The sequence below is a fragment of the Columba livia genome, chromosome 11, assembly GCF_036013475.1.
Source record: "Columba livia isolate bColLiv1 breed racing homer chromosome 11, bColLiv1.pat.W.v2, whole genome shotgun sequence".
Taxonomy (NCBI): Eukaryota; Metazoa; Chordata; class Aves; order Columbiformes; family Columbidae; genus Columba; species Columba livia.
Genome location: NC_088612.1, coordinates 7,430,985 through 7,449,424, shown reverse-complemented (window position 1 = coordinate 7,449,424; position 18,440 = coordinate 7,430,985). Strand labels below are relative to the sequence as shown.

Sequence of the window (18,440 nt, the reverse complement as noted above, 5' to 3'; positions counted from 1 at the left end):
CATAGCAGTCATTTCAGCAGACTGAAATAGCCAAAGCAAGTCCTTCAGCCAGGAGGAACAGTTGGATGGAGCAACTGGAGAAGTAACAGCGGATTTGTAAAACAAAGGGATTATGTTCTCCCTCCTTCTGTGACTGGCCTGCTGATGTGATTGTGCATGTTCTCTGTCATGCCAAAGTGCATGTGGAGAACAGTCAGAGGCAAAGAGGAAGCGGGGAGAGGCAGTGGGAAGTGAAACAAAAGTCCTGTGAAAAGAAAGTCTGAAGTAAAAATAGCATGAAAGCCCCTTTCTGCTAGCATGGAACCAGATGTGGCAATGCAACATATCAAGAAATAGCATGGGTCTCAGATGGTGTTTAAGTGTCCAGCTCTATTTTGATGCTATATTACCATTATTACTGCATATTAATGCATGTACTGCACATGTAAAGGGGCCATCTCTGAGCTATAGTGCAAAGCTGAGTAATTACGTTAATTTATCACACACCTTTGGCTGCTTCACCATCTCCTCCCTCCTGAATACTCTGAGCCCTCCAAACAATCTTTTATGGTAGAAAATCTTAAAGTGTTTAAAAGGGGGGAAACCAGTAGGGTTCTATAAAACCTGAATAAAGTATTACAGAAAATATTCTGAAACTACGTTGGCTCCATTCTTCTTTTCCAGCAGTGCAAATCACGAGTGACAGCAGTGTAGTTACACAGCTGCTTTACTAGGGGACATCACAGGTCAAATCCAAGATCCATATAGTGAAATTGTCTCCAGCACTAATCAGGATTAACAGCTCTTGTAAAGCTACTAACCCTAATTAGGGTCACTTAGCACTAGTATCTCACTCATTTATTGATCTGTGTCTTGAAAGCGGTTCAGTTTTTGTCTCCACTTTTTGTGTTCAGAGGTTACTCCAGAACATCTTTGTCCATAAGCAACTTTATTTTTCCAGCCTAAATGAACCATTGGTTTCTCTGCTCCCCACAATGAGATGAAAAAATGAGCTAAATGCACTTGCAAAAAACCCAAACCAAACCAAACCAACCAAACAAAAAAAACAACACCAAATCCCACCCCAAGCAGAGCAGGCCCTGGGCTTGTGACATGTCAGGAGAGATCCTGATCCTCTCCATCCCCAACAAGGTCATTCTGTCAGGTGGCAAAGACCTGAGGAGGGAGCAGGAGATGAAGCTTTGCTGAGGCTGGTTCCTCTGGTGACAAGGGTTTGTAATAATTCTCTTGTGCTTCATCACAGCCACTCACACCAATACTTTGTGTCAGATGGATGCTCGAATTCATAACTGATTAACAAAATAAATCAATGCTTTCTGTCAAAGAATTGCAGACTTTCAGAACTGTAAGCCAACATGTTGGAATCATTTTAAAAACAAAAAACAAGCCAGACTAACAACAGATAGCAGTGCTGGGCTTTTACTTTGATGGGGTTTAGGCAGTGGAATCCACAAGTAACTACTACACTCCACCAGGACAGATAGATGGTGTTTCTTATTTCCAAAGTCTCCCCTCCCAGGGCCCCAACCAGCTCTTTTGTGTGGTTGCTGATACTCACAGCTTCTTCATGGGACAGGATCATGAAATAGGTTTTGCTGTTACTGTCATCTGGACAACGGAGATTTCTTGTATACTAAGAATGAGAAGGCAACTTGTTTCTGGTAGGGTGTCCTCATCTCCCCTGGCTTCCTTTCCACATCCATCAGGTGAACTGAGATTTGAAAACTGCTTTCCATCTCATCCAGACACAGGCATACCTGCAAAAAATTAGAATTATGTCTATTTCTTACCTTTGTAAATAACTGATTGCTTTGAAGGGTTCAGGTTGTTCAGAGCAATGCTACATCCATATATGCAAACCCAAAAGGTTTTTTTTGGTGCATGGGGGAACATTTAATTGATCTGTTACTTTGACTGAATGCAAAATTACCTACAGACTCTTAGCTCTGCTTTAAACATGCAAGGCACCTTTCATGCAGGTACATCCTATGTTTAATTTTCCTCTGGATGAATATAAACTCCCAAGAATCCATAAATCTGCTTCTCCCTTTCCTTCACTGACCAGCTTAATATTTTACACTTCAAAAAGCAAGTAAGAAACATCCTCAGATATCAATATCCCTACATTTTAGTCATATAACATCTCTGCTTCATCCCTTTTTGAAAAATTCTTTTTACCTACTTTTAACAGACTTAAATGCAAACACAGAGAATGATTCAGCTCTCTGTATTCAGGCCAGTCTGACTTAAGCCAGTTTTAAAGAGATTTACTTCCACCGGTCACTCTCTGCTTTGAGGTTATGTGGCTGAAATTCTGTGATCAGAACCATCCCTAGGAGCAGCTTAGTCAGCAAAGCAAGCAAACAAAAACCCCCGGCATGCTCAGATATGCAATTCTGAATTTTTACTTTTCTCTTGTTGTATATCAACATATGGACATCTATATATCCCCACTGATTTAATTATAAATGGATACAGCAGCAGTAGTAGAGCACTAAGATAAGCCCACTATGTTAATAAAAAGCAAATCTAACAGAGAATGCGATTAAGTATCTAGTGTTATGTCGCACAGCAGGAAAGAAGATGGAATAGTAGGGATTTTGCATCTGAAATATATTGGTAATTTAAAAGTCTTTGCGATTTGATGGCTGGGCATGTTTATGTATAATTCACCTCAGTTTGGCAGTTCCAGTACAGTCTGAAATTAAAGAAGTCATCCTATAAGAAACTAAGACTTTGTGATTTCTAAGTTCAAAGGGGAGCTGAGAGCTCCTCAAGCTACCAGTGACAACTTGGCAGCTCAGAGACAACCAGGTGCTTGGTTTAAAACCAGTGCAGAGAGGGCTGCTCCACCGATGCTGCAGAGTCACCCACAGAGCATCACCCCACCAAAGAATTGCTTCCCATTTGAAAACTCTTTGGAGATATTAAAAAGATAGATGCTGGTCCCAGCTCAGCACTCAGGGGAAAAATACCCCCATGGCAGAGGCAGACATGCCAGAACTGTCAGAAAAGTGAGAGGCTACAGACAATGACAGAGACACTGAGTTATCCTTGAGGTACTACACAGAAATACAGGTGCACCATGAAACCAGGAGGGTTGTTTCAACAGTGGCAGGACAGAACAGCTTTGAGTGCAAACTATAACAGATCTTTTTAAAACATAAGCTTTGAGTATTGGAAAATTTTAAATCTTAAATAGTAACTTTCAAAGCTGATCAGACAGAACCAAGGAGCTGTTTGATGCCTGAAATACCTGGCAGTGATCACTGCACCCCCACTTTCTCACTGGCTACTCAACATGTTTCTCCCCATTTCTGGCTCTGTTTGGACATTAAGCAAGTGAAATGCCCTTCAGCAATGCTATGCTGCTTACCTGCAGTGCCACATTAATAAAATCTGGTTTCACAAGTTCTAATAAATCAGTTTTATACAGATGAATCCTGTGCCTGCTATCTTTGATATGCAGAATTTGTACACAGCAGAGGGGAAGTCTGGCAGTGAATTTCTATTGCTTAAGGTTTGATCTCAATGCACAAAGCAAAGTCTTGAGATTAGAAAAATACATTTGCTTCTGGGAAATATTCTACATGCGTGAACATGCTCAGAAGACGGCTTCTCCTAACACTGGATTGTGATCTCTATCTGTGGCACTTTGTTCAGAAGCAGAAGAGGAGGGAGAGACTGTAGATGATCTGGGTAAGAAGCTAAAGTATACAAGTCTAAAGCAAAGATGACTAAACTCTGCCTGCTTCCCCAAACTCTGCACAACAAAATCAGAAAAGACAAGAACTGGCTTAAATGTCAGGCATGGAGAAATCTGAGATAACAGATAACTTGCTTGTTGATGCTTTTGCTGATGCAGCAGAGAATTACATGGCAAGGTGGGTTGAGAAGGAATAATCTGTGTCAGCAGCCTTCCCAAAGGTCATCCTGAAAATACACTCCGTAGACTCCAGGCCCAGATACCCACTTGTTGCATGTGTAAATTGGAAACCAGAATTTGGTAAAGGGACCCCTCACAGTGGCTTCATTCCTCAAAGTGTCTCTGAAGATCAGAACTACCTTTGGGGTTGCAAAGGGCTCAAGGTGCAAATGCAGCAGTCACCAGCAGTTCACCTCCTCCTGGGTAAGGGAAGAGCAACAAACTACAACTGTTGCCTGCAGAGGTTTATATTCACCCAAGAGTGGCTAATGACTTTAAATTGCTGTCAGGGTCCCAATGCCAATGATGATATCTAAGAGACTAAACCCTTGCAGCCAGGAATTATAGCTGATTTTCTTACCCTGGAGTCAATTAACTCCCATTAGCTGAGGAAGATCTCAAGAAAACAAGCAAGTTGAAAGGGAGGTTAAGAACGGTTGCCCTGGGAGGATGGGATTCATCTGCTTCTTAGAGTACAATGCCCCACCAGTCAGAAAAAGAGCTCATCCCAAGTTATTTGAGTGGCAGAAAGATAAATGAAGGCAAGAACCTGTATCTGTACTGAGCAGAAACTGTATGTCCTTCTGGCACCTTGACTTCATATTCTGAGCAGCCCTAGAAAGCACACACATTATCTAAGATATCTCCCAATACCTGGCCATCCACATGCACAAGACAGAACTGACCTGATGGAACATACTGAAACTGGTCTTTCTAAAAGGTTCATCAGCACAGATGTTTTGATAAATATGTCCTGCAACTGGCAAAGTTGTTTCATCTGCCTTCAGTATCACAAAATCCAGAATTAATTCTGTATTATTCTCTTAGTTGTTAAACCAAGACCTTGAGGGAGGAATAGAAGAGAAGCAGCAGGAGGGAGCGTAACAGTCTCTTATGTTAAATCCACCTCATGTGTGAGCACATAAACCAGAGAAGTTTGCTGCCTCATGCTGTGAGTCTACGTCTCATTTTTTGGCAGGGGAACAAAACCCTGGAAGCAATCTGGAGGCATTCGCATGTTTTGCTGCTTTGGCTACTGTTGAAGTATCCTAAGCCCTGTGGTGTCTTTACAGAGATAGGTTTGCAGACCATTATTCTGAAAATGGTCACAATGAAAATAAGTGAAATCTAGATTCCTCCTCCTCTTAAAAAAAAAAATACATATATATATATTAAAAAAGCAAATTTTTAAATTGTTCCAATATTAACAGCAACTTTATTAATAAGTAAATCAAAACAAATTGTTAAAATGAGTCTTTTAGACTATCCTCTGTATGCCTCATTTTTTAGTCATAAAAAAAGGCAGTGCATTTGACTCTGTAGCACAGAGCAGCGCATCTGAACCAGCAGGAAGATGACAGTTCTTCTTCCAGAAGTTACAAGGAAGCTGCAGATGATCGTGGGGCATCAACTCAACACTCACTCTGCTTCTGAAATTACTTTAGCAGCCTATATTGATTTCTCCGCTGCCTTGGCTAAGCAGCTTCTGGTGTATTTTGAAGTTTTATGTTGCCTTTTGATGCCAGGCAGAACACGTTTTGTTCTGGCTTTCTGAAGTGCCTGCATTGCAAATGGAGCTGTGATCAGCCACTTAACTACTCTCAATACTGGACACTGCAACTCTGCATTTTTACTTGGCAATTCAGGGTTAGGAATTGTCTCCAGTTATCTGTGTTAGGTTGCCTTAGGAAAGAGCAATGAGGGTAGTGTGAGCACATGGGAGAGGGAAGACTTTAATCCTGAACCAAATTACAACTGGACCAGCAAACCAATAGCTCTAGTTCACTGTCCTGGGAAAGGCAGAAGGAAGGAAGCAAACCAAGAGTACATCACTTTGGAAACCTGATCGTCACTAAAATCACTTTATACATGAAGCAACAGGAATGAAATAATCCTGGTGATTTTCCCCCAGTAGATGGATCAGAAAGAGCTCTAGAAATTTCTCCATGAGTCTAAATCCAATTACACTCAATCCTAGTAATTGCTGCAACACTGCAAGTTCACTCCAGTCTGCATTGGCTCAAAATCTCTCCTACTGCTGTACAAAGATGAAAAGTGTGGCATGAAGGGCAAAGGAGCTGAATTTGATTGTTCTGGGTCCTTGCTCACGGTCTGATTGAGATATGAGGTATTATCTACTTTTCCTTCAAACCACTAGCTCTGAAGTGAAACCCCTTTGAGGCTCCCTGATAATGCGCTTCAGCAAGTATTTCACAATCAAAGTGAGTCTTGGTATTTCTGAAAGATGCCAGAATCATGCCAGCACATCTGTTTAGGCTGCACGACTGACTCATTTGGGGAAGTCCTTCTGCCTCTGTTTCCCCTTCCTAATAAAATAAGGATAAAAAAAATAAACCCTCAGTAGACTGAGGCTGTCATCCTAGTTCCAAGTATTTTCCTCTGTTTTTTAATGTCCTTCAAGATAGAAAAAGGAGAATGTTTGATTTTTTTTTCACTGTTTTCGTTCTCATATGTTGTTCATCATAAAAACAGACTGGCGGATTTATTTTGGTACTGATATATGTCTTATCTTTACATGTCAAAAATCAAGGCAGAAAAATATTTTGGAATATAAAAAATATGGAAAACATAAGAAGGGAATGGAGTGGCACAGAAAACGGGAAACACTACATGAAGTACACATTACTTAGAACACTGCTAAGAGAACGTATCCCAGCTTTGGGATAACAATATGTATTAAACAAAACAAAGAAGCCTCTGCAAGTGGAATACAATAAAGGATGCTCTAGGACCTTTTCTGATATATCAGCTATGTAGGAAAAGAACTAGAAGATATCACTGAATAAAATGGATAGGAAAGTATTAAAGGGACATGTAACACTCAGAGTTTTAATTTAATTAGATCATGGGCTGACGATGGCCACTGGACCTTCAGCTGCAAACTGCCTTGTTTTTTTACTCTCTCTGGAAGGCAGAGAGTAGGTCAGCAAAGGAGAATGGGTCAGGCAGATGGTCTTTAAAGCATGGGACAGAAAGAAGGAACAGTGGCATGTGTAAAAAAAATCAGAAATGCAACAACCTCAAGACTGTTTTTGTTTTCCCCAAATCTGTTGAAGCTGTGGTATGTTTTATGCATTAATCTCTCCATACAATGAGCAGCACAGGGCCAGACAGTGCTGAGGTGATAGGTCACCAAAACAATAAAGAAATGCTTTATTAATGCCTGTGCTCCTAAAAATGCCTCTCCAAATTCCTTCCAGATATTCAACTGGGTGATAGAAGTTTTATTTGTGGGTTAAACCATAGAGCAAACTGCAACCCTTATGCCCTCTTAAATCACGCAGTCTCCTTGGAACATCTAAAATTCCCTCTGAGTTGCGTTACCCAGAGTTTGTAAATGTCTGGAAGGCATAAACCACTAATGCATGTAATTTTTCTTTTCCCTCCCTCCATTTGTCCAACTTTCCCACACAGATTGCTGCTTTCTCCTAACCACTTCAAGAACAGGATATATTTTTGTCTCAAAACCCATGCGCTATCTCTCCTGATCCAGGGAGTCAGATTACACCGAGATTCAAAACATACTTCATTGCTGAACAAATTAGACATTCATTTTTCCCCTACAAGAAGATATCTGCTTGCAAACCAGGTGTGAGTTGGAGTGGTCACCTCCAGGGTTTCCCTCAGGGAGAATCTGAAGGTCAAAGAGAGGAGTTATTGATTGTCACAGCCTGAACGTAGCCAAGAGCAAAAAATACCTCAGTGCACACGTATTGCACAGGACTGAGCTGTGCTGGAGACAGAGCTGGACCCACTTATCACATTTCCTTGGATCACATCCTTGGGTGAGGTGTTCCTACCAAAAGCTGGCTTTGAATCTTCCTGCAGTCCTCTGCAGGCTCCCATCTGCCCAGCACAGAATGTTTCCTCATGCAGGAGACACGTGTTAAGCCACAACAAACCTGCTTAGCAGTTCTGTTTTGCTCCCCATCATTTCTGCCAGATTCGCTTTGCATGACATCTAGCACTGGTTCCCAAGGATATTTTTCACACACAACAAGCTTCTCTCCCCCTCAATACTCTTAAGTTAACAGTGTATTCGGAAGGCACTTATTTATGTACCTTCTCATCAAAGTAAGACGCTCAAAAGCCCCAAATGCCAAAGTGATCTAGGCCACTTCACCTTTAATTTTCTGTCTCTCCAGCTCACTAATATGATGCACTCTATGTCAAAAGTAAATTGTTTGAGTACTTGGCTTAATTTTTTGCATAAGCTATACCTGGAGCGCTCTCAAAAACATTTTTACAGCCATCCTGTGGAGAGGCTCAGCATGAGCTCAGTCATTGTTTCTCCTCACTTAATGCAAACTCTGAAACATCTCAGAGGTGTCTGCATCCAAGGCATTCTCTATTAGTCACCAAATCTGTGCTTCCATGCACGGGTTTTTCACAACCGCCACACTCCCTGGCTTTTGGTATAAAAATACCTGTGGTAAAGAGCAAAGACAGAAAAAAAATGCCTCTCTGCTCAGTTTTATACTCAGAACAATGGCAATCATAAGCTAACATTTTTCTTAAATGTGTGTGTAACACTACGGCTGTCTTAGATATTTATCTTTGCAATTTAAAACTCATGTTCTGTTCCAGGCTTAACCTCCAGAAATCTTTGTAACAAGAACTCGACTTTTCTTGACTTCTCGTGGTGTTTACCTCATGTTTACCTCTGCAAGGCTGATGATGACAAGGCTGCAGTATCTCCAAGAGTTAAAAACAAAGTAATCACTTAACACACACAGGCTGAATTCGGATAAGGATATGAAAAATCAATGTGCTTTTTAAAACTCACATGACTAGCCTTACTTTCTTCTGTTTATGAAACTGATTCAGAAATGTTAAAACAACAGGGACATTTGGACTGTTTCTGGTTGGGACAGAAATAAACAGTTTTGTTACTGTCTCCCAAAAAAAACAAATATTATATTGAAGGTGGATGAGGGAGAAAAGCAATTGCGACCCAACATTTCTGATGCTGAAGTAGTTTGATATAAACGTAGCTCTGTAGAATTGTGATTTTGTTCACTCCAAAGGCAGGGATTTCACATGCTTCTGCTGCCAGGCAATGGATGTCAGTGTGCCAATGAGTTTCTGTGTCTGTTTTCATACCTAGGACTCATGTAGTGGATAAATAAACACTGAAGTGGCACAACTAGTTCTGCATGAAATCAGTGAATAGGCCTGAACTGGTATCTGCTAACAAATCCCCACTCCATTCATTTCCTCCTTCCTACTTCTCTTAGGAGGGTTCATCTCTTCTTGGGCTCTCTTTTATTTTTTTCTTTTTTTTTTTTTAATTTCTTAAAGAAAAAGAAAAACCCACCACAAACAAACAAAACCCAAAAGCTATTATTCTTACTTTTAAAACAAGTTAGAATATTTCTCAGTGCTGCCTATTTCTTTGAACCTCTGATCATTGCATCTGATTGCTTAATTGTGGGTTGGTTGGAGCTACCAGGCATTCCAAATGAACTTTCCCAGGTAGCAGGCAATCAAACCCTGCCAGATTTCCCAACCGCGCCCAGCTCGGTGGAGTGAAGCCAACTGAGTCTGGCAAGTCAGCTGCTCCCACCACCCACACCCATTTTATTCGCCAAGCAACTCTTTCTTGTACCCGCCCCCCCTTCTTCCCACCCACCACGGTTGCTTGGCCAGGAGGGGAATTTGTAGTTCAGCAGTTCAAAAGAAAATCTCATTCATCCTGCACTGAAAACTGTGGCAGGGGCACGGCTGCTCTGTTCTGACTTGTCTGGAGCCATCAAGATGCTCCAGTGCCGAGATCCCATCTGAAAAGCCATGTGGAGATGCTCCTGCTGTCACACCAAGCAGTGTTTGGCATTGCGAGGCTGCAGCTTGCTACAAAGCCTGGAGATGAGCAGGATTCTCTGCCTACATCTGAAGGAGCTTCTTGGTACCAGGCAGCTGGGAGGCAAGGCATCAAAAAATCCACCTTCTCAGCTTTTCCAAACAACACAATAATACCATGCAAGCTACGTAAAGCTCCAGTGAATAAGACAGAAGAAACTAAATAAAAGCAAAGGCCTTCAGCATTATAAGCACATCAAACAATTTTAGGACTTATTTTTTATGTTTTATTACTTCCATCACTGTTTTCTCCTTGCAAAGTGCTTAGCATTCAGGCAATACTAAAAGCACCTGAACAGTAAACTTTTCAAAAGGACACAGGCAATGCTCAAAACTTTGTTTTCTTCCCTTTTATCTACACCTATGAAAAAAACCTGAATGAAAACACAAGTTAATATTTCTGAGGAACCATCAAAACTGCCTTTCTGCCTCCAGACTCCCAGCTACCTTTCCATCACAATCAGCTACAAAAATGCACTCCCTGAAGCCCTGCTGACACTATTTGCTGATTGTGGTGCACAGGGATTATCCAACCTGATAAAGCTGTTTTTCTCCCCCAACAGGGTAGTGCTCATTTCAGGAGACAAATCGTGTTTTTCAAAAGAAGCAGGGCAAAAGTAGGAAGAAATATTGAATTCTGTATTTCTTCCTTGACCGTGGAAAATAAAAAGGATCTGTAAGTGGAAACTCTACCCCTCTCCTTCTGCTCCTTGCAGATAATCTCTGTCTGAGAAAAACACAACATTTCAGTTGGCAGGCAGTCAAAAGGTGATGCCCTGGTCCCAAAGTCACTTACAACATTTCCCCAGGAGGTCCAGGTGTTACTCTAGGATCAGATACATCCCATGCAATGCAAGCATAAGAAGGTTGGAGTCCTGTGTTCTTCCACCTCACCCTGGCTTGGAAAGAAATGCCACTGAAACTAAGGGAAGGAACTAATTCAGCTTTGTTGTAAAACGTGATGCCTGTTCAGTGCTTGGCATTACACTAAGCCGTCGCTGCTCCCTGCAAATGTCCCTCTCCCACAGCTTCTTTATGAGCCCATGGAATAAACAGAGACCCAGGGACAGTTACAAATCTGACTGAAGCAAGCTTGGGTTTCTTACATCCTCATCTTACCTCCTGCCTTATCTGTAATTAACATCTGTAAAACGTTTTGAACTTTCTTTTTCTCTTATCTCAGCTGTGGTGCAGCCCCTGGATGCAATGAATTGAAACCATCTCCTGGAGGGATCTGGGCTGGCAAATGGGAGGAATCTCAACCTGTTTATCATTTGTGTTTTGCAGTATTAAACACGACTGTAGTCAAACACTTCTTGCAAACTTTAATATTAATGTGGTTTATTTTGGTCAACAGGCTAAGTCTATTCAGTTCTGGCTCAGATCAAGCCATGATTTTCTAAAGTGACTGATCAAGTTTCTCGCAACAGCTTGTTTCTGCAATGATTTGGATGATAAGTATGCACCTGTGTAACACAGCAAACTTGAGGGAGGTATCAGGAAGGGTTTATGAACCAAACCAATTTAAGGCAGTGACATTGTCAGCAGTGTCAAAATATGACCATGTGGCTAGTTTGATTCCTCTGTACGTCTATTCCTCCTTCCATGAGGAGTATAACGTACAAACCAAGTTTTCAATTAGTAGCAAAGAGTTGCACAAAGTAATTCACTATGGAAAGATCCAAAATAATTTAGCACCACCCACCTTCTTTTTTCTTTTTTTTTTTTTTTTTTTTAATTATTTCTACTATCTCTGATTACAGGCATGAAATCCAGGTAATAAATGGGTTACATTTTCTGCTAAGAAAATGATGTCTATAATTATAGGCACGTGTTCAACAGAGATATTGTGGCATCCAGTGCTTCCACAAAGATGATAATTGTCAACCTTTGCACTGTAATTAAGTCTAAATAGGAATCCTAATTGTTTTCCAAATGAGCAAACAGTAAGTCTATCTTGATTGGCTCTGTTGTGGCAATGAATGAAACTGATTTCCTCTATGAGTTAATTAAGTTTTATGAAAGCCCATGCCCCCCTCTCCTCAAAACCCACATTGTCAGCAAATATTTGAGCTAATTAGCTCTGTATTGTCTTAGTGTTGTGTGATAGTATTACCTGCATTATCCTATTAGGAACCCTGGTTTCCTGCAACCTTGATTTCAAGTTTCCTCCTCTTCAAGCAACTACTTTGCCTTTGATTCACCTGTTTCTTGGGTTCATGGCCTTCTTCACCCTTTGAGGCTTTTGATTTCAAGGAGTCTCATGAAGAGAACACTACGCAGTATGGTGCTCAGCTTTCCTTACAAATGCTCCTTACACCTAAGCTCCTTACACCTAACAGGCTCAGTGCAAGTGATCTTGTCTCCCAGGCTTGGTTTTTCACTGCTATTCATGTGGGATACTTTTTTTCTGATGAAATGCCCGTGCAGCCAGTGCAGAAGGACCCTGCTGAGCATGGACCACACAGGGAGGTCCTGTGCATCGCTGGATGCCATGTATCACCCTGGTAAACCGATAAATTTCACAGGACAACCACAACCAACATGACTCACTCTTGCCTTCTGTTCCCACATTCTACACAACATAATCATCCACTATGGTTAAAGAGATCATTTGAACTCTCAGTTTGATTTTCTCAATTCCTACAAAGACAACAATTGTGTATAACTGTGCAGCAGAAGAGCCAGCAAACTCTTTCTCATCACTTCACAGCCTGGTCTCCCAAGGAAACCACATGTGTCCAGGAGACCCAGGCATGGGTTCAGGTGGTGGCTGTGAGGAGCTGCCACAGCTGGGAATGGAGAAGGGTGGAAATTTTGGATCCACTCATCACCCAGTACCAGTCAGCACAGGTACACTAAATCACTGCAGATACGCTGATTTATTATTTGTGAAGACCAGGTCTTATTTCCTCACTGTCTCTGCGCTCTCTGTGCTTTTTCACCTCAGTTGTTTGCCCAGAAGAACATATTTATTCTTCCTTTCATGAAGGGCTTGAGCTGCAAAATAAATGCAGAGTAAAATGTTTCCAATGCACTTGCCCAAATATAATGATTTGTGCAATTTAGTGGAAAAAATCACAGAGCTGAAAAAATATATGTGCTTCCTGTGGCGAGAGCACCTGAAAGGCAATGAAATTCCATTACCTGAAACAAGCTCATAAACAGCATTACAGAGCAGCCACTTGTCAGTGCTAGATGCTATTTGTGGGAAGCCACTAATTGCAGCTTTCATAAAACGGTTTGACTCCCTTCCAGGCTGATGCACAGTGCATTCCAAATGGGTGATTTAGAAGCTGCAGAAAGCCAAATGCCCCAGCCACAGGGGAAAGCTGCCACTTTTGGACTCCCAAAGGAGAGTTCGTCCGCTGAGCAAGAAGTTGGCCACTTGTCGACCGCCTTCTGTGCTGTCAATGTTTCCTCCTCCATCAGAGTGACTGTGGAAATCAGGGAGCAAGAGCACACATTGTGAGGGGCAGCCTCTGCCTCCAGCACATTCCTGGGATTTGCTTTTGTGGGAAAACTGGGAAGAACGTCTGAAATTGCAACCCATTTGCCTAAACAGAGACAGTTAATGTTGTTTGAGACGTAATACTCAAGGCCTCATGGTACTAGCAGGTACAGTGTTAGACCTCCAGGAACCCTCTTCTCTTCTGGAAGGACAGCTGAAGGTCAGGTGGGGCACAGTGAATATCTTGGGTAGTTTGTGAAGACTATGGTTAGGCAACAGAGTCATGGCACAAATGTCTTTCTCATGGCCATAAAATGAGACCACAGCAGAAGTAGCTTTTTCCAGTGTAACGCTCTAGCAAACGACCTTTCTTCCTAATTTCTTCTTACATAACATGGTCTCCCTTGTAGCACAAATAAGGGAAATGAAATTTGAGTCAAACTTCTCATCTTCATTCTGAATCCAAAACACACATGCTTCACTTCTGACCCTAGGATTGCTTCATATCTTGCTCTGTCAGTCTATACAGATGACATAATAAGACATGCTTGACTGGCAGGAACACTGTCATGCAGCAGTGTGATTCATCAGTCCTTTCAGAGCACACAGAGAAGACAATCTGCTGATGTTTGGATAGTTTGTACGTTCTTATCTCAGTAGAACTTGTTCACACAAGCAAGGTTTGATTTTATGTTATCCTAAGCCTTGCCCTATGCTTGTCCTGGTAGCTGAAAACAAGTTATTTTAGCCAAAAGCTCCAAAATTCCCACTCTCTTTTTTAAATAAAAACAAACCGATCAGTGAATTAAAAAAAAAAAAAAAAGAGAGGGAAAAAACCAGAAAAGTATTTTCAGTGGCTCATGGGCTGGAAAAACAACATTTTTTAATAAGGCAAAAAAAAAGATTAAGGCCACTCAGCAGCTGAAAAAGCAAACACTTATTAAAACAAAATATTTAATGTTCACAGCCATTCAATGGTTAGAAAGGCACATTCTAATGACCACGTTTAATAATGTTTAGAGCCACCCAGGGCCTTGAAAAGCAACTCTCTGCCTAACCATACAGAGCTGCTGATTCTAATAAACAACATGCATTTTGAACCTATATCTACTGAATTAGATTCCCCTACCACTTCTGGAGAGAAAAGGGTTAAAAACCCAAAGCTCAGAGTGCTCCTCTACTGTGAACTGAGGGAATCCAGAGACAGGTAACTGGTAGGAGAAGAAGGGAGAGAAAGGCAGAGAGTGCTGCAGAAAAGCAGTTGAGCTCTCTGCTATTCTTCCCAGTGGGGAATATCCAACATCCAGAGGGTCACCACATTGTCCCAGTATGAGAAACTGGAGAACAAATACGGGTTTTCTGCTGATAGGAAAAGAGGGGAGACTGTGCCACTGCAGACCCCCCTTGCATCTTCACAAACTGAAGGCACTGGAGATTGTAGCTGGGCAAAAGAACCCAGAGGCAAAGGTGGGTGTAACATATTATTCTTCAGCTTGATAATCCAATGGCTTGTCCAGAGGCAGCATCACAGATTTATTTGAAAGTTCATTGTATTAGCACAGATTATATTTGCTGGGGAACGTTCCTACTTTCGCTGTTTCCTACTCAGAAATGGCCTGTGCATACTGAAAAATAGTGTTAATTTTGCTGCATTTAAAACAAAAAGTACTCGGGGTCTAGTCCTAGGAGAGCCAAGGTGATGTGAACCAGCCCTCTGAGCCTCACAGCAGTGTGACTGCCTTGAACTCAAAACAGTGCTGTAATTTGTTGTCAGTGTTTCACACTCCTCTAATTTTCATACATGGAAAATAAGTGCTTGGGGTCATCTCGTCTTGTTGATGGGGATTCAGGAAGTCATTCTGAATCCCTCTCTGCATTTGGAGCCTTTCCAAAAGCTCAGCACAGTACCTGCAAAGCAATTTGTCCTTGCAAAAATATTTTGCCATTAAAAGCCATTAAGTGGCAGGCAAAAGCAAGTCCCGAAAATATATGTTGTGCTTAGTGCCACTTCATAGCTGTACATGCTGAGGGTTTTAAATGCAATGCAGTAACCTCTCCTAGAAACCAGTTCCTAGGCTGCTGTTAAGAGTACCCTTTCCACCCCGCAGAAACAGGAGAAATCAATGTTCGTTAATCAAGGTATGCGATATAAGAGAAATCTATCAACAAACAGAAATAGAACCAGTCTGTCGGCATGGTGCCAGGCATCTGGCCAAGGCTTTGTGCAAATAAAGATACAGTAGGCTACAGTGAAGGCTCCCAGCACAGTGACAAGATGACAATCAACTGTAGTGTTTGAGCTCATGCCTGCAGAAGTCTGGGGTGCCCATATGACCCGACATCAATGACAAAAGCCGAGCTCAGACTGTAATTAAGATGATGACAGAAATTGCTCTGAACATCTGACTTCAGCTGCCTCAAAGGAACAACTGACATTTCTTGGGTAAAACTGGAAGTTTCAGCTGTTTAACTGAAGATGACACTCTCAGCTCATCGCAGTGACCTGCAGCTGAAGGAAGGTCTCCATTAAGGGCACACAAACCTGAATATTTGCCATGTCCCAACCTCACCCTTCATACCCAGTCAAATTTTTTTCTATTCAGAAGGAAAACACACTGGTTAGTTTTCCTATGCTGAAATGTTTGCTTTGTGTTCCCAGCTAAAAGGCACTTGCAGCTTTGGTGAAAAGCCATATTTGCCAAGTGACATCAGATAATTTGAATCCATGAGCCACCTTAGATGCTGCCAATGGTCAGTAATGGGGGCATCTCCATGGCAGGATTTGGGATTCTGGAGCTTGGAGCAGAGGGACATGAGTAAATCAGCAATCTGTACAGTGATATGAGGAACTGAATGGAGCTCTTAAGGTGCAGTGTGCTGGATAATCATAGCTGGAGTTATTTATCACGATTGTTTACAAAAATTGCATCTACAACACAGTGTGCTGCCTGAAGCATAGGATCCCTTTACCTTCCCCCTCAGCCCAAGCTGAACTCTTTCCTTCATGAAGGAAGAGTTTAGCACAGAGGTACAATGTTAGGAAAATTTGCAGCCTGAGGTGCTGAGGTCCCAGAGCTCCTTGGCTCTGTTAGCTCAGGTCTCAAGAGCCATGGGAAGATCCCAAGACAACAGGTCCCAGCACTGACACGGTAGCATGTGGATGCCCCACCATGCCCTCCTGCAAGGGCATCACGCAAAGGAGGTTTAGTCTCCACAGCTGCAAACAGGAGAAACCTTCATAAAACAGACTGCAAATCCCCCTGCTCCTTCCAGCACAGAGTTATTGGTGATCCCACCACTATGTCCGTCTTCCACCATCCGACCTTCTGCCAAGGGATGACAGGACCATGTCTTAGTGGGCTCTGGCCTGTGTCCAGCTCGGCTCGCAGCACAGTGAATATCTGGAGAACAGCCCTGCCCCATCACCAGCACAGGGCACCCAGCCACTGGGAAAACTGGGTTTCCCTTTTACTCCATAAAGGCAATTACAATATCCATGAATTGCACACCCCCCACCTCAGGCACAAGGCATCCTCTGTTGGGAGAAACCCTCGGCATCAAGGGGAAAAGAGTCCTTCTCCCTCTTCATCATTCAGAGACTGCGATTTTGACCATCTTTTGGCTCTTACACCTGGCTGGGTTGCCCTCTCCTTACTACTTGGCCCAAATATTGAGGCTTTCCTAAAAATCATAAGGGTTTTCAATAGCTGACATCGCTTAGGTGCAACTTCTGTATTTTTTTTCTCACTACCGTGCAATCAAGAAACTGGCCTTTCATCCCTCTTCCTCCCCTTATAAATTATTTTTAATTGGAGCTAAGTTGGATGGAAGTTAAACTGATGTGAAAAGACCAGGCAGGGAGGGCTGCAAAGGATAAATGTGGGGGAGATATTGATTGCTGGCAATAAGCCCAAAAGAAGGAACCTGAGGGGAAAAAAACAAACAAAAAAACTCTACACAAACAAACAAACACACACAAAAAACTATACACACACAAAAACAACAACAACAACAACTAAAACAAACAAAAAAAAAAGAAAAAAAAACACTAAAACCAAAACCAAACCAAATATGAAACCTACAAAAGACTGAAGGTAACAGTCTAACAGGACCCATCTGTTGCAGCTCCCAGCATCATTCAAGCATCCTGTAAAAAACTAGGGCTGCTTCTCATGGGACTTTTTCCCACTTTCTACAAACATCCTGATAAAACCCTACAGCTCAGCATCCCCAGCAGCTCCTGCCACCTGCTCCTTCCAGCCTCCAGCTCTGGCTTTGACCAAGCTCTCACAGACACTGAGCAGATGAGAGCAGGCTGCAAGAATCCTGAGGAGGAAGCACATGTCTTTCTGTGAAACTAAATGAAAAATGCCCCGGATCCAGTTTCCGTCTCTTAAGATCGAACGAAACACACATGCTGTTTTCTCCAGAGGAGTTGCAGGGAAACCACCTTAAGCCCCGTGACAGGTTTGACAACAGCTGCAGAGAGATTAATGTTTTAACTACATTAGTATCCTTGTTGGTAGTAAGTGTTTTTTTCACATATTTGCTCCTCCACAGTGGTACTACAGGATATTTACCCTCTGGGAATGCGATACTTTAAACAATAGAAGGACACAGTTCTGTTTTCTCCTATACCAAATTTTCACTCATGATTCCCAATATAATTTGGATTGCTCTTGTGATTTAAAGTAGTGCAAACACAGCAAAACAGAAACAAAAGTCCAGATCTGAGGAATAAGGATGTTAAAGTTCAGCAAAGAGGAGGGATGGCTGGAGGGAGAGGGCAGGTGACAAGGAACATTCTGCTATATGTATAACCACATCTTAATAAACCATGAGCAATGTGATTGCAGTTTGTGTATCATCAGCCTAATGTCTAACGTAAAAGTAAATCAGATAAAGGAGTTTAGTAGCACAGAGCTCTTTTCTGTCATTTTCACTCAAATTGCGCTAGTGGTACTACAGTCAACAAGTAGAAGCATTATGGAGTTGGCCTCTGCTTGCAAGCCATTTTGGGGTGAATTCAGTCTTGTGCCCTGAAAAACTTTTTTAAACTAACCAGAAAAAATAAATTAGGCTTTTAGTAAAGGATTGCTGTAAGTTAAGTATATCTAAGTGGCTCTAGGGACAGTAATTCCTGATTTCAGAAACTATTGTTCATTAAAAAAACAAACGATGCTT

At 41.9% G+C, this 18,440-nt stretch overlaps 1 long non-coding RNA gene across 2 annotated transcripts in view; it reads right to left on the bottom strand.

The window, feature by feature from the left end:
- The window catches only part of LOC110359912 (uncharacterized), a 45,228-nt gene extending 32,811 nt beyond the window's left edge, over positions 1-12,417 (bottom strand). For both annotated transcript variants that reach the window (XR_010475353.1, XR_010475351.1), the window contains exons 1-2: positions 10,602-12,417; positions 1,559-1,757 (exon numbers count right to left, since the gene is read on the bottom strand). This is a non-coding gene — a long non-coding RNA (uncharacterized LOC110359912). The remainder of the gene's footprint in view (positions 1-1,558; positions 1,758-10,601) is intronic.
- Between the last annotated feature and the right edge of the window lie 6,023 nt (positions 12,418-18,440).